Below are 14,836 nucleotides of genomic sequence, written 5' to 3'. Positions count from 1 at the left end.
TACAATGAAGGATTTATGAACATATGTATGAACTAAAAAATAGAAAAGAAACTAATGCATTGTTCAGACATTCCTTGGACTGTGAAAATTTTCATGGTTTTAAATTTGCTATTTTGGACAGTGTACACATTGAGCCTAGGGGTGGAGACTCGAAAAATCAGCTTTGTAAAAAGGAACTTTTATGGCAACTTAGACTTGCTCAGGGGCGGCTCGTGCCATCGGACTGCAGGACTGCAGCCTTCCCAGCAAAAAGATGGAAGTTTAGACATATATTTTACATGAATAAAAAAATATAAAAAAATGTATTTAAATATTTTGTTTGTTATATTGTGTATTGTAATGATGTTGTGCTCCTAAACGAGTCCGCTAAGTCACGGAACTCAAACTGCGCATGCTCGTCGAGTTCTGTTTTTTTTTTTTAGTGAACGTATCTAGACTGCTGTAAAAGCAGTCCAGATTAAAGAGAAGGCATCAGTGTGATGCCCAGAAGTCTATGCAGTTTAACTGCACAGTAAATTAGAAGGGGGTTCGGACTGCCACATCTACAGGTACATACGTAACGTGGACGGCTGGATTGCTACTGACTGGTTCTCACTCTCTTCTCAAAAAAGAGAGTGAGAAACAATCAGTAGCACTAAGCACAGTACTGTACTTGTCTTGTGTGTTACAGAGGATAGTAGACTGGATACCGTTGGCATTGGTGAAAGTCAGTCTGTATTATCCACACTTTCAGGTAAGATATTGTATTCAGGTTATTTTGCTTTCATAGAGTCTCGAACTCTCTCATCGAAAGTACCTCAAATGACTGCTAACAGAATTGCACAACTACCGTCTGTCTTATCAGAAAAAAGTGTTGTGTGCAGATAAAATAAACTCTACATAAAATAATGCAACTCACCAAGCAAAGTAATTAAGGGAAAAAAACAAGGGCATCTATTTTTATAAGTTAGACGGGTCACTTATACAAGATGTAAAAACTACAAACTGAATGGCAAACCACTACCACTAATTTTAGTAAGCTCATTTGTTTTTCCCCTCAACATTTTTCAGCACTCCTAAAATACAGACTTTACGACAACACAGATTAATTAAAGCAAACATACATATTAAACACAATTCTAACCATGCCTACAATTCAGAAAATATTTCAACCCATGACTCAGTTTCATTAGCTGAGGGAATCATTAATTGTGTTTGGTCTGTTTAGGGTAACCGTTTGTGATTTTTTAATTTGTGGTCCCTTAGTTTAAGATGCAGGGTTAAAACTAATGTTTTGTTTGCTGGCATTATTGTAACTATTTGCACTTCAGACTAGAGTGTACAGCCTTGTGATGTTAACAAAACACAAAGCAATGAAAACATTAAAATTGTAAAGTATCCAGTATTACAGAAGGAGTGTCTGTTTTGTGGCAAACTAACCATATATCAGATATCTGATGGATATATACATCTGGCAACCCAATGAGTACCAATTTGCCAATTGCCTAAAACTAGTGACCCATACTACAAAGTAAGCACTATACTGCCAAATAAGGGATATTTATGTATAAATATATTTATTTCTTTATTCATTCATTCCTTTAGGACTGATTTGGGAATTAAGACCATGAGTAATGTGAGTTTCATCCAGTAGTCCTAGGTTCATGTCCCTCAGTCTGCATTAACCCTGTAACTCTGAGTAAGTCGTTTAATTAGACTGCTCCCTACTCTCCTCTGAAAAGACTCACTTGGCCTATTCAGTTTATCTAGTTAAATAAAGGAATAAAATTAAAAAAAACCATTGGGCTGTAATTTGTCCCCAAAAGACATTCCCCCGGATTGCTCAGAGGCGGCCCTTTAGGAGCAGGACAGCAGCGCATCATGCATAGTAATGAGGTGCGCTGCCTGAGCTCCTAGTTTACATGGAGCATGTAAGAGTGCAGGGGGTGTGTCTGAGAGCAGAGCTCTCAGAATATACACGCCCCTGCAATGAAGAACAGCAGAAAGGGGTCAGAAATGAACGAGACCACTCATAGGTGTCCACATATCCCCACCAACAGTCTCTCTTGTGTACAACAGCAACAGTATACATAAATGAAATGAACAAACCTTTTTTTTTTTTTTTTTTTTTTTGCAGCTTAAATGGCTAAAGAGAATAACAAGGAAGATATATGCAAATGAAGCAGCATAGCAATAGTGTAGTGGACAGAGCATTTCCTTACGAGTAGGCATTCCTACTTCAAGTCCCATTGCAGCACATTCCATCTTCCATGGCAAAGCATGTTATGATCAATATTTGTGTTGCAAAACCGACTAAATAACATATTTTTATGAACTAGAGTACTGCAGTAAATGCACGTGAGGTGTCAGTGTCATAATGAATAAAGCACTAGTAATCAGGTTTAAGCACCAATAAGTAGTAGTAAGCATATTTAAGCAGTAGTAAGTGAGGTTAACCCCGTTTGCACAGCTGTAAGCAATGCCTACACTCGTTAAGCAACTCTGAAGCTAACTCTCTGTAAGCAGATGTAACGGCAAGTTAGCTGTGCTTACTGTCATGCAAACCTGCACAAACATGCTTACAAATGCTCAAAAGTGCCTTAATCACTCTGTATCCAATGGCCCTTGTTCTGCCCATCACTAAAATAAACAGACATGCAGGTGTCAAACCCAGATCCCTATATACCATAGTCACAATAGCTAACCACCAAGACATCACAGAAGTACAGAAGAATGAGGTATCAGCCAACAAGTCTTCACCATAGTAAACCAAACTGAACCTGTGAAAGGAATCAGTATACAGACATATGTGCCCTAACCCACTACATAACATAAATATGTGAACCAGAGTACAGCAGTAAGGACAGAAGTCAGGTGTAATTGTAATAGAGTGTTGAAGTCCCCAATAAAACACAAGGACCCCATACAGTGTACATGCATATGAATCATGGATACCAGGCATACATATAAGGTGTAATGAATAATAACTCAATGTGAAAAAGGAATTATAATACAAAGTCTAATGTAAGCAACACTAAGTACTGCACAGGCCAGCTTAGGAGGTGTAAGCAATGTGTAGGCCAGCTAACTCAATGTGCCCAGTGTTATATCCCTTTAAATAATGCCAACCCTAGGTAAGCAGGTTTGCCCATAGCTTAGCCTTTTCAAAACCGGCCAATTACGGAAAAGTGCGGGAAATCGGCCATACTTAAACCCAAGAGACGGGAATACATCTCATAACTGGTTGTAGCTTCCCCTTGCAGGCACAATAGCAATAAGGGGAGAAGGTGTGCACTTCCGGGCACAGCGCTGGTGCATCCAGGAGTCCAAGGTCATGGCAGGACTCCTTGTCAAAGACCATGATCAGAGACTGCTGCAGGGCCAGTACCAGGGCTCCCAATATAAGGCGGAGGCCTGGGACTGTCTTGCCCACGACCTCACCAGTGCCACTGGCATACCCCGAACTGGAGAACAGGTCAGGCATCACTATGCTGACCTGAAGCGGCGTAAGAGGGACCTCTTGGGGGAGTGGCTCCAAGAGGCCAGAGCGGCAGGGGATGTTCCACTTGTGTGTAAGTATCACCCCACTATGTGTGTAATAATTGCCAGCTCAGGTATATCATGGATAGGTATGGCTAAATATTCCTCTTATGTCCCGGAAAGCTGCAATGGAACAGGCCACAAACCAGGAGGCTCACGTCAGTCACCTGGCGAGGTTGCGATGCAAGGCAGGTCAGTAATACTCATGCAATTACTGTCATAGGAAATAAAACTAAACGTAGTAGCAAATTAATTGCCTGTATAACACCTGTACAGTTCAAGGCAAGTACTGCATACACTAGAGATTATGGCAGGAATAATCTCATATCGTTTTATGTCAATAAAAGTGTAATAGCCTGGCAATAAAGTCTAACTGCTGGACTGCATGTGTATACTCTGGTATCATATGGTAATGTAGATTAGAAATCATGTAATAGTACTGTAGTATTAAGCACTGTTACGCACACTGTGCACTATAAATTGAATGTGTAGGAATGCCTGTATATGACAGGTTTAATCCCCAGAGGCCATTTAGTACAACTGAGGGACACATAGACAGAAAACAGGGAAAATGTAGGCAACAAAACCCATATAGCACATGCACTTGAGATGTGAACTGTTGTTTTTTTAGCACACACAGCCATGGCTTGAATTCTGCCAGTGGTAGTCTCTGCATAGAGAATCATACCCCACAACTGTACAGAAATGTCCAGAATGTCCAGTAAAGTGGTCCATATCTGTTGCCTATCAACTTGTCCCCCTGGGAAATCAGTGGGATGATCCCAGACGTATAGGCAGCAAACAGGAAATACAACTGATTGACACATCTATGAGAACAAAGCTGGCTCACTAGCAACTCCACAATACCTTATGAGACTAAGAAGCCAGGTATGTCCCATTTACACCCCAACTTGTCAAGCTGTGGTCAGAGTGTGTACGGTAACAGAGTGAGATGTATGCGCATAATAGTAATGTGGAATCTGGTACTGTGTGTGGGAACATTCAGGCAGTGCTAATAAACATTTCTCCCACGGGTCTTTCAGATACCAACACTGTGCCCAGAAATACAAGAATGATACCCAGTACTGATACTGTTTACATTGGTATTGTATTGCAGTGCGACTGATGCAGTTGCTCTGAATAATGAGGTATTACATGTCACTGTCACCCACACTGTCCTACAACATATAGCTGTCTAGGAAATCTGTATAAGAGTGTTGTAATACAAGGTCAGAATGCAAAAGCACAGGGGATTAATAAGACAGAAAGCAGATGGGAGATATACAGAAATATCTATATAACAGACACAACTGTGATGGACAGTGTTTAAGTTGTAGCAGACACAACCATGGTCTGAATCCTGGGAGTGGATGTAGGCTGCATACAGAATCATACACCACAACTGTACAGATGAGGCCAGAATGTCCAGTATATGGGCCCATATCTGCTGCCTGTCCCCCGGGTAAGTCTGTGGGATGATCCCAGATGTTTAGCCTACAGGGAATACAAGTGATTGTCAAACACCTATGAGAACAAACCTGTCACTGTAGCAACCCCTGAAACTGTTAGGAGAGTAATATTTCAAGTATGTCCTATCTACACTCCCATGTTGTCAAGCTGTGACCAGAGTGTGCACAGTAACAGAGTGAGAAGTATGTGCATAATGCTAATGTGTAATCTGGAACTTTGTGTGGCAACAGTCAGGTAGTGCTAACAAACATTGCTCCCACAGGTACATCGGATACGAACACTGTGCTGAGAAATACAGACCATTGTGACCTGTACTGGTACTGTTCACACTGATATTGTAGGGAATTGTGAGTGTTGCAGTTTTTCTGAATAATAAAGTATCACTGATCAATGTCACGCACACTGTGCTACAGAATATAACTGTGTAGGAAAGCATGCATATGTGTGTGTCAGGTCATTAAAGGTGGAAGAGGGCAATATTGTAGATATGTCCTGGTACACCAGCATGTGGTCAACACATGGCCAGAGTCTGTGCAGAAAGAGTTGGATAGCTATGTGCACAACATCAACCTGGAATCTGGGAGTATGTGCAGAAACAGTTAGTTAGTGTTAACAAACATTCCCACCACAGGTATGCAAGGTAAGAGGTGCATACTGCAGGTAAAACCAGATCATGTATAATGGTGATGACAGCCTTATCACTGTCCAAACTAAGGCTATAGGTTAGTGTAGTAAGACTTGTAAGGTACAGATAACAGCACTGACTAGGAAAGTAATGTGGACTGCAGGAATATACTGGTTGTTAATTGACATCTTTCTCTCCCTCCCCACCATATCTCCAACAATAATCAACATACCCACCCCAACTGGTATGTAATGTCACCTATGTTCTGATACTGTCCAATTGTTTGATAAATATATTAATGGTTCCCATGCATGTGCTATATTGAATTATTCCAACATTGGTGGCATGGTGCCATCAATGTACCTGCATGCTGTTCTTATTACCACTGTGGTCCCATATATGCATGTGTTCTGTTTACTATGCAACTGTTCTGTATCTGGTGTCTGGGTTAATGGGAATATCTATGCATGCTGTTATACCTAACCCTGGAATGTGTTGACTATTACTAACCCATATATGATGATGAAATCTGAACACTATAGCACACTTGGGAAGGCCGGTCCCAGCGGACCCACCTGTCTCACCTCAGCTAGCTGTGGCACTGGGCACCAGCATGTCTGGGGCTCAACCCAGGACCTCCCTGTCCATTGGTCCTGCACAACCTTCGGGTGGAACCACCTCAGGGGATGGGGCTCACCTCCCCGGGAGTGGGCACGGACAAGCACCTGCCACCCGTCGCCAGGTCGGGGTCATGGTGCATAGAGAGATCAACCAGCAGTTTGGTGATCTTCTATGCCAGCTCGAGGGCCACGTATCATGATTAGAGAGTCAGTCTAGCTCTGTGACTCAGCCCACAGCACAGCCACCTTCGGGGCTGTGAAGGTGTAGTGGTGACTGGTCATGGGTGGGGACCTCAGTCCCACTGTTTCCACTAGGGGGATCATGGGATTCCAATTACCCAACAACACCCCTCCCCATCAAGGTGTTTACCCCCCACATGTGTCATATACTGCCCCTGTATGCGTCTTGTTTGTCTTGTCTGTTAACCTACCCAACCTACCTCCCCAAATATACCTACTACCCCTCCCCAAAATCCCACTCTCACATGAAAAAAAAAGGGCAATCTATTCCCACAAAAAATCTCGCCCCATACATAACTGTCCATTTTGCACACATGTCCACTGGACACATGTAATCCGGTCTAATTGGCATCACAACTTATTTTTGTTGTCCTCACCCCCGCCCAGGGGTTTGAGTGTCCAAATCTACTTCCAAATTCATTGTATATGCACAGCTGTTGCTGTAGAAGAAATAGGCAGCTATGGACCTTCTCTACACCCTTCCTGCACATCCCTGGCTATTTTCCCCTACTGTCTTTCCCTCTTTGTGCCCCTTTTTTTTGCCACTTTCCTATCAACCCCTTTTTCTTTTCTTTTAAAGAAATTAGCGTGGGGGTAAGCGGGAGTAAGCACGTTTAAGCAGCAGTAAGTGGGTTTAAGCCTGTTTGCACGGGGGTAAGTAATGCCTACACAGGTTAAGCAATTTAGAAGCTGAGTATAAGAAACTGTAACAAGATATTAGCAGTGCTTACCTCCTCACAAACCCACTTACAACTGCTTTAAAGTGACTTAATCACTCTGTACCCAACAGCCCATGTCCTGCAACAAAATAAAGCCTCTGCAAGGCTCATTCCCAGGACCCTGCACCTCATAGCCAAGGTGATATACCACTAAGCCATGTCAGACATACATAACCCTGCTGTTTTCAAAAACATATCATCCAGTCCAGTCATTCAACAGTACAGAGAATGTATTCCAACATTTAGATGTATGTGTGTGTAAATGTAGCAATATCTAAACAGATACAACATATCTATATATGTAGATATATACATATATATATATATATATATATATATATATATATATATATATATATAGACATATATACAAATATATATAAATATATATAAACATATATACATGCAAATGCCTGCATCTATAGACATATCTCTACACCTATATGTCTAAATATACACTGCAAGTTACATATATGTAAGCAGATATATATATTTATGTAGGTATATACAGACATAGTTATATATATGTAAGCAGATATCTCTCTCTCTCTCTCTCTATATATATATATATATATATATATATATATATATATATATATAGGTATATATGGGCATACATCTGTAGATAACAATGGGAAAATAACTAAAACATATATGTCCACATGCACAGTTAATGGGGTTGAGAGGCCCCAAACAATATACGTCTTGTACGAATAGGTATAGCCTCCCACAGCCAAACACGTCCTCCCTGCAATGCACTACCAAGTGCTGCAGATCCCATAACCAAGACCTGACATGACATGGGCACAAGATGTTAACAGTACTACATCCCACGTGTATGATATCAGGCTGGTATTGGTAACATATCATGCAGTACAGTCTGGCTCCCATAGGAAATGTACAATGTGGAAGCTATCAACATTCCCATGATACATATACACAGACACATATATGCAGATACAGATATACACACACACATATATATATATAGATATATATATATATATATATATATATATATATATAGATAGCTAGATATACGTGTGACTACACATACACACGCAGAGATATGTACAGTAAGATACATATGTAGAAGGTGCACACAATATGAAACAGCCACTATGCCTACAGTTAACATCTTAACAACTGGACACTGTATGAGCCACCCATACAAATGACAATCCTTGCCTACAACACATACCCACAGAGAGGTCATAGGATATAACACCACACACAGGTTTGCATGAATGGAAAACCTTTATTTGTGTACTATTACAATTCTATATGCCATGTCATATAGCTGTTCAGACACTGACATCCATATAAACAGAGTAATGCAACTGTGAAACAGTTATACTAATACAGTAGTCTGGAAAGGTTCACAACTGTTGCCGTCCAGGCTAAGCCCTTCAAATAGTACAATACCAAAGGAGACATTATATTCTTTAATTGGTCCAATCAGGGCAGAGTATACAGAAATGATCACTTCTTTTGATTAAGCTAAGAGGCATTTAAGGGCAGCAGAGGTGGTATTTCTAACGTTTTTAACTTCCGGAACTTCAATAATTGTTTCTGGCAAAAAAATCTGACTGCAATTAAATTAACAATATATTTAGGGATGGAGTGGGTACTATTAAAGCAATAACCCATGTCTAGTTGTGGATAATGCTGGATTTACCCATGGTTGGTGTGGTTTGGTCACGAGAGCGAAGCACACCCAGCCATGGGTTATTACTATTACACAATGACATTATTTAAGAAAAAAAATGCTTAATTTTCTTAAATGATGTCATTGTATAATGCCTCTGTGCTGCCATTCACCTGTTTTCTGGTATCCTGGGGCATTTATGATGTATTGCACATGCGTAAGGGACTTGTGTTCCCATGCTTATGCAGTACATCATATGCTGTGCAGAGGTAGCAATGGAGAAAGGAAGCTTTGCTTTGCTTTCTTTTAATTAAAAATAAAAAAAAAAATTCAGGAGACTTAAAATGAACGAGGGAAACGGCTCAGACAAAAAAAAGGATAATCGGGTACATTTCTTTAATTTTTCAGAACGTACCTGAGTATCCTATTTTTTTTTTTTTTTTGTCTGCACCATTTCCCTCATTCATTTTAGGTCTTCCATTTTCTTTTTTTTTGGGGGTGGGGGGGAACAGTAAAAAAAATCAGGAGATATACTAATGGGAAAATGTCTGGGCAACCAGCCCTTTTTCCATTAGTATATTCTCGGATTTAAAACAGGCACGCTGGCTGGGCTGGCCAATCAACATGCTCGTTTTGGAATGCTAATGGCCAGTCATTGTATAATATGAATTAATTCAGATAATTGCTGAGTGTTATTTCTTAATTATCTGAAATAGTTAGAAGAGGAGGTATGTCTCCCCTTGGTTTTGGATGTTAATTTGAATTCCTGAGCTGCTTTGGTCTTCCTTTTGGCAACATTCGGATCTTTGTGCTAGAGTCATTGTGGGTAAATCCTGATTTGTTATAAGATTTAACTAGATTTTGTTTTGTTTAATGTAGAGCTTACCATACCTCTCAACCTCTTAGAGCAAGAAAACTGGACAAAGCCACAAATAAATGTGGGATAAAGGCCCAAAAACAGGGATAATTTTTAAATATTGCTCTCACAGACTAGAAATACGATGGGATAACAGGTTTCGCATTAGCATGAATTTTCTAAAGGGTATGAAGTCTGAAACTCAAATCTGTGTCATTATTTTCTAACTTCAATCTTTAATGATTTGTTACTAATTTGCGAGAAAAACACAATTTTATGAAAAACAGACCAAAAATATGAGGCAAAAATCTGGACATTCTGTGAAAATCTGTGCAGTTGAGAGGTATGGAGCTTACTGATGCTGGCAATCCACCAAGTTGGTTTAGTTTTATGTTTCGCAGTACACATGATTTCAATTCACACCACCTAGCTTTTGCTGCTTGTTGGATGGGAGAAAAACTCATTGTCATAGTGACAGGGGAGGTTACACTGGGGCTAGAAATCTTGCAGTTAAATTTTGAAACCTTGTTATATATTTTTATCAGGCTTGTTTTTTTGAAGTCTTAGAATTCAGAAGTGTTCACTGCAGTGGGTTTAGATGGCCTAAAGGAGAAGAAAACAGACCAATGATCAAATCTGACTAGAGACTGGTATGCTGTGGGAGTAATACAATTAGGTGTGGGTGTTAGTGAGAATGAGACCAAAAAATGATTCTGAACCCTAGTGGGCTGGTTAACTACTTGTACATTGGAGTTAGCAATTACTGAGTCTAGGAATATTTATGCATGCCCATCCTTTTATGGTATAGACAAACCAGCTAATCAATGACATTACCTGTGAAAGTGTAGTTTACTTATGGGTATTTCAGTAAGTTTATTTAGAAATGTTTCAATGGTTCTCCTGGGACACAAAAGGTGACCTGTAGCTGGTTATGAAAAGATGCATTTATTTAAATTTGTTGACAGGGTGTTTTGCTTTGGGCAATTTGAAGTTCAGTAAGTTCTGTTTGTGGTGCACAGAGTATCTGCCTAGAGATAATTGCATCTCTGACAAATGTTGATAGTTCCCCACAGTTTCTTGTAGGTCTGAAAGTGTGATAGGTACTGAAATCTGGAAAACAGGGAATGCCATCATTAGATTGAAAGGAAGTCTCTGTCACAATACAGATATGGATGTTTTGAATTTGCAAGAGAGTCTCAAACTCTGGAAATGTATTGTTAAGATTTGTTTCTGCTATTTAGCAGAGACACATTGATGTGGTGCAGGTTTGTATTGTCCATACTGGATTTTATTATAATCCTTTTGTTATATTGAAATGTCTAGAAAGTAGGCTTTGCCTAAAAAAGGCAATGTGGGGGCAGCAGTTGCTTTGGCCAGTATCTAGAATCTCTGGAACAAAAGGTTCAGGTAATCCTTGGTGAAGTAAGTTGGGTTGTTGGACATCTGTTTCCTAGCAGACACCAATGACTTAGCTAACTGTTAAAGCCAATTATCTTCTTTTTGTAACTGGTCATCATTCTGGTGAGGGCAGTATCTTACATGCAAATGATACATTTTTAGCAAGCTTTTGTAATGTCATTTTGGGTTGAGCACTTCTGATCATTCTCAGCATTATGAGCCCCGAGCATGTCATAGTCATATTTGTCTTGCTAGGTAGATGGTAGGATCCTCATGATGCCATGGATCATGGCACTAGAAAGACAGTGAAATATCACTCTACCTTTATCCAGCTTAGTGAGTGCAGTACTAGTGTACCTAATGGGAGAGTCATACATCGATGTGACTTTTCTACACAGATACACACATTTAGTGGTAGTGGAAAGTTTGTATTCTGCAGCCTGTTAACTCGCTGGGTTAAGTACGGTGGAACTGTGTTGCTGGATTGCTGCAAAGATTCTTTAGTCTTGATTCTTGGAGATGACGTCTGTCATGACAGGGTATATTAGTGAGTGTTTGAAAGTATGAGCTATAATTTGTGTGTTGTTCACTGTCCATCTGTGTAAATGACTGTGCGCCACTCAAGTTATACATAGCTAATTACAGCTCTCAAAATATATAATTCTGGTACAGTACAATTTAGTTGTTGGTGATCAATAGACAGTTCTGTACACTGTCTCAGAATACCGAGTACAATGGGATTGGCAACAGAAGGGATGGCCATAGACTGGCTTCCATGTTAGCCTGGTGGGTGTGTGTGTGTATGTATATATATATATATATATATATATATATATATATATATATATATATATATAATTATATAGTTGAACAATGCATTCCATAGGCAGAGAACATATGCTGGAAAGATACATTGTACAGAGTAGGAGATGTACTAAGTGAGGTAATGATGTGCTAGCACTGATGCAATGACTACTTACAGAGTCATAGGTTCTTAAGGCAATATTAAGCTACTGATCCAGGGACGTATTAGTAACCTAGCCACAATATCCCAAATTGTAGGTACCTATTGATTGACATGACTAATTTATACCTAGTTTCAACCCCATTTAAAAAGAGTTGGCGGGGCCAGATGCAGGGAGTACTTGCAATTGCCCGTCCATTCACCTAGATGTTCAGAGAGATCCTTTGTTTTATATCCAAAAGAAGTCTATTCCATAAAAAGAGGGATTCTCTGGGATATATATCTATCTCACAAGCATGTTCTATTTATGTTTCAGTGGAAGTTAATATCTCTTTAGGGAGTATTGAGAGTGTTACTAGCTTTGCAGATGGTCACATAGGACTGGATCCTTTCAGGCTACATAGGCTAGAGAGAGGTCAATCATCTGCAAATAAAGGTAACTTTTTTTGATTACCATGCCAGTTATATCTTTGAATTTGGGAGCCTCTTATTTTCTTTGCTAATGATTCTAAGTATAGAGCAAATAATAAAGGCAAAAAGATATCCTTGCATGGTTTCTCTGATAAAACACAGCTTGTTAGAAAGGAACCTACTTCATTATAATTCTTGCCTCTGACCCTTCATATATTCTCCTTATATAATCTTTCCTAAAGGGAAGCAGTAATGCTACAACTACACTATTCAAAATTTCATACGACGATTGAATACTTTCTCTCCATCAAGACCCATCAGTAATAACAATTTCATAAACTCTGCTTCCCTCTTCATCAACTGTTCTATTAATGTTGCCAAATGTTTGCCTCTCCTTCAACAAAACCACGCTGATCCATATCTATCATTCTGATAACACCTTTGCAATTCTCCTAGTTAGTAGAGAGATAAACATAATCATGGTTGAAAATTGGAATGGGTCTGTAAGCAGTTGCATCTGAATGGTCTTTAACCTGTTAGGATAACACATCTTTCATGATGTTGGTGCCCCCCCCCAGCACTTTTAAAATATTGTTAAATAGAGCCATCCTGATTTTTATCACTTTTGTCCCTTCTAACTATGATAGGAATCCAGTCTATCCTGGAAAATTCCCTGTTGATTAACTCTACATCCCATTTTTCTTATCTGTACACACCTTAGTTATCAAGTCTCAAGCTGCATTTATGTCACAGACAATAAAAAAAACCTGGAAATTAGGACCTGCATGAAATTATACATAGTGAAAGGATTAGTTATTACTATTTCCCACAAACAATCAGGCTGTACTACTGGTTTTGAGCTCGTTTGGCCTAAAACCTCTTGAAGTGAATACTAAAGGCATCCTCCTTAACACTAAAACATGTATATGACGCAGTAATGTTAGCTAAATTGTTAAAAGCCAGAACACAAAAGTCTTTAGGGTTAAGGGGAATGTCAGGAAATAATAATGTGATTAATGTAGTCCTCTAAGTGGCTATACAAAGTTCAGCACTCTTTTTCAGTACTTTTATCTCAGATATGTCTGATGATAAAATAGAGAACAGATGGGCTGTGGGAAAATCTTAGCAAAGATTTGGAGAAGTTGACTTAGTGTGCAGAAAGATGGATGTCAAGGTTCAGTGCAGATAAATGCAAAGTGGTGTACTTTGGCTGCATCTACCCTGTTAGGAAGTACTAGTTAAGGTGTGTGGGGTGGTGGACAAGATGGCAATAAAATGGGAGAAGGATTTGTGGGAATTTGTCTCATGTGGAATGGACCCCCAAGATCAGAAAGCGTGCTCAGCTACAGCAGCAAACACAATCCCCAGGATTCATGAATCCTCCGTGTAAGACTAAATAAGTCTTACTCGGAAACTGCAGTTGAACGGTATGACGTTAGCGTTCCATGCATATTCATGAGGGCACGCTGACTCCACTCCAAGTCTAACACGGACCGTGCAGGAAGGCAGGGGGGCGTGTCTGACTGCCGAGCAGTCCAAAGGTCCACGCCCCTGCAAATGTCTGAATTGTGAAATGTCAACACACAGGAGCGAGTCCTCTCAAATGTCTACATACCCAACACTACACTCCCTCACATTGTAAACCCTCAGTACAGTTATAAAATGTAAAACTTTTAATTTTCTTCTTATAATTCCTGATATAGCTGCCCGTATTTGCGTGTGTTTGTGCAGGTGTGCCCATTGCTTAGCTGCAGTTAGCAATTTCAACATTGAAGAGCATAATAAGAAATGTTTATGCAAATTAAGCCAAATTGCAATAGTGTAGCGGTCGAGCCTTCGCACAAAGAGGAAGCATTCACGGTTCGAGTCCCACCACTCCCCTTTCTATTTTATGTTTTAAATTAGTATATGAAATAATTCCTGACATATATGAATACAATTTTACTAAAAAGCATTGAAATGGCCTAAGTAACAGTGAACAAAATGTATATATATAAATATAAGAAGGATCTTGACATATAAATGCCCCTAGCTAAGCAGCGCTTTACCCAGCGCAATATAGTTGCCCGTAGTTAAGCAGCGCTTTACCGAGCGCAATGTAGTTGCCCGTAGTTAAGCAGCGCATTACCCAGTGCAGTATAGTTGCCCATAGTTAAGCAGCGCTTTACCCAGCGCAATGTAGTTACCCGTAGTTAAGCAGCGCTTTACCCAGCGTAATATAGTTGCTCATAGCTAAGCAGTGCTTTACCCAGCGCAATAGGTTTGCATGGAACTGCGCACCGCACTAACCAGCGCACCGTAGGGCAACGTGGAGCAACGTAGAGCAAAGTTGCCTAAACACAGCCACACCCCCTAGCCTGTCTGGA

This window comes from Protopterus annectens, chromosome 8.part0, assembly GCF_019279795.1.
Source record: "Protopterus annectens isolate FY-2018-M chromosome 8.part0, PAN1.0, whole genome shotgun sequence".
NCBI lineage: Eukaryota > Metazoa > Chordata > Ceratodontiformes > Protopteridae > Protopterus > Protopterus annectens.
This window is presented reverse-complemented; position numbering follows the sequence as displayed.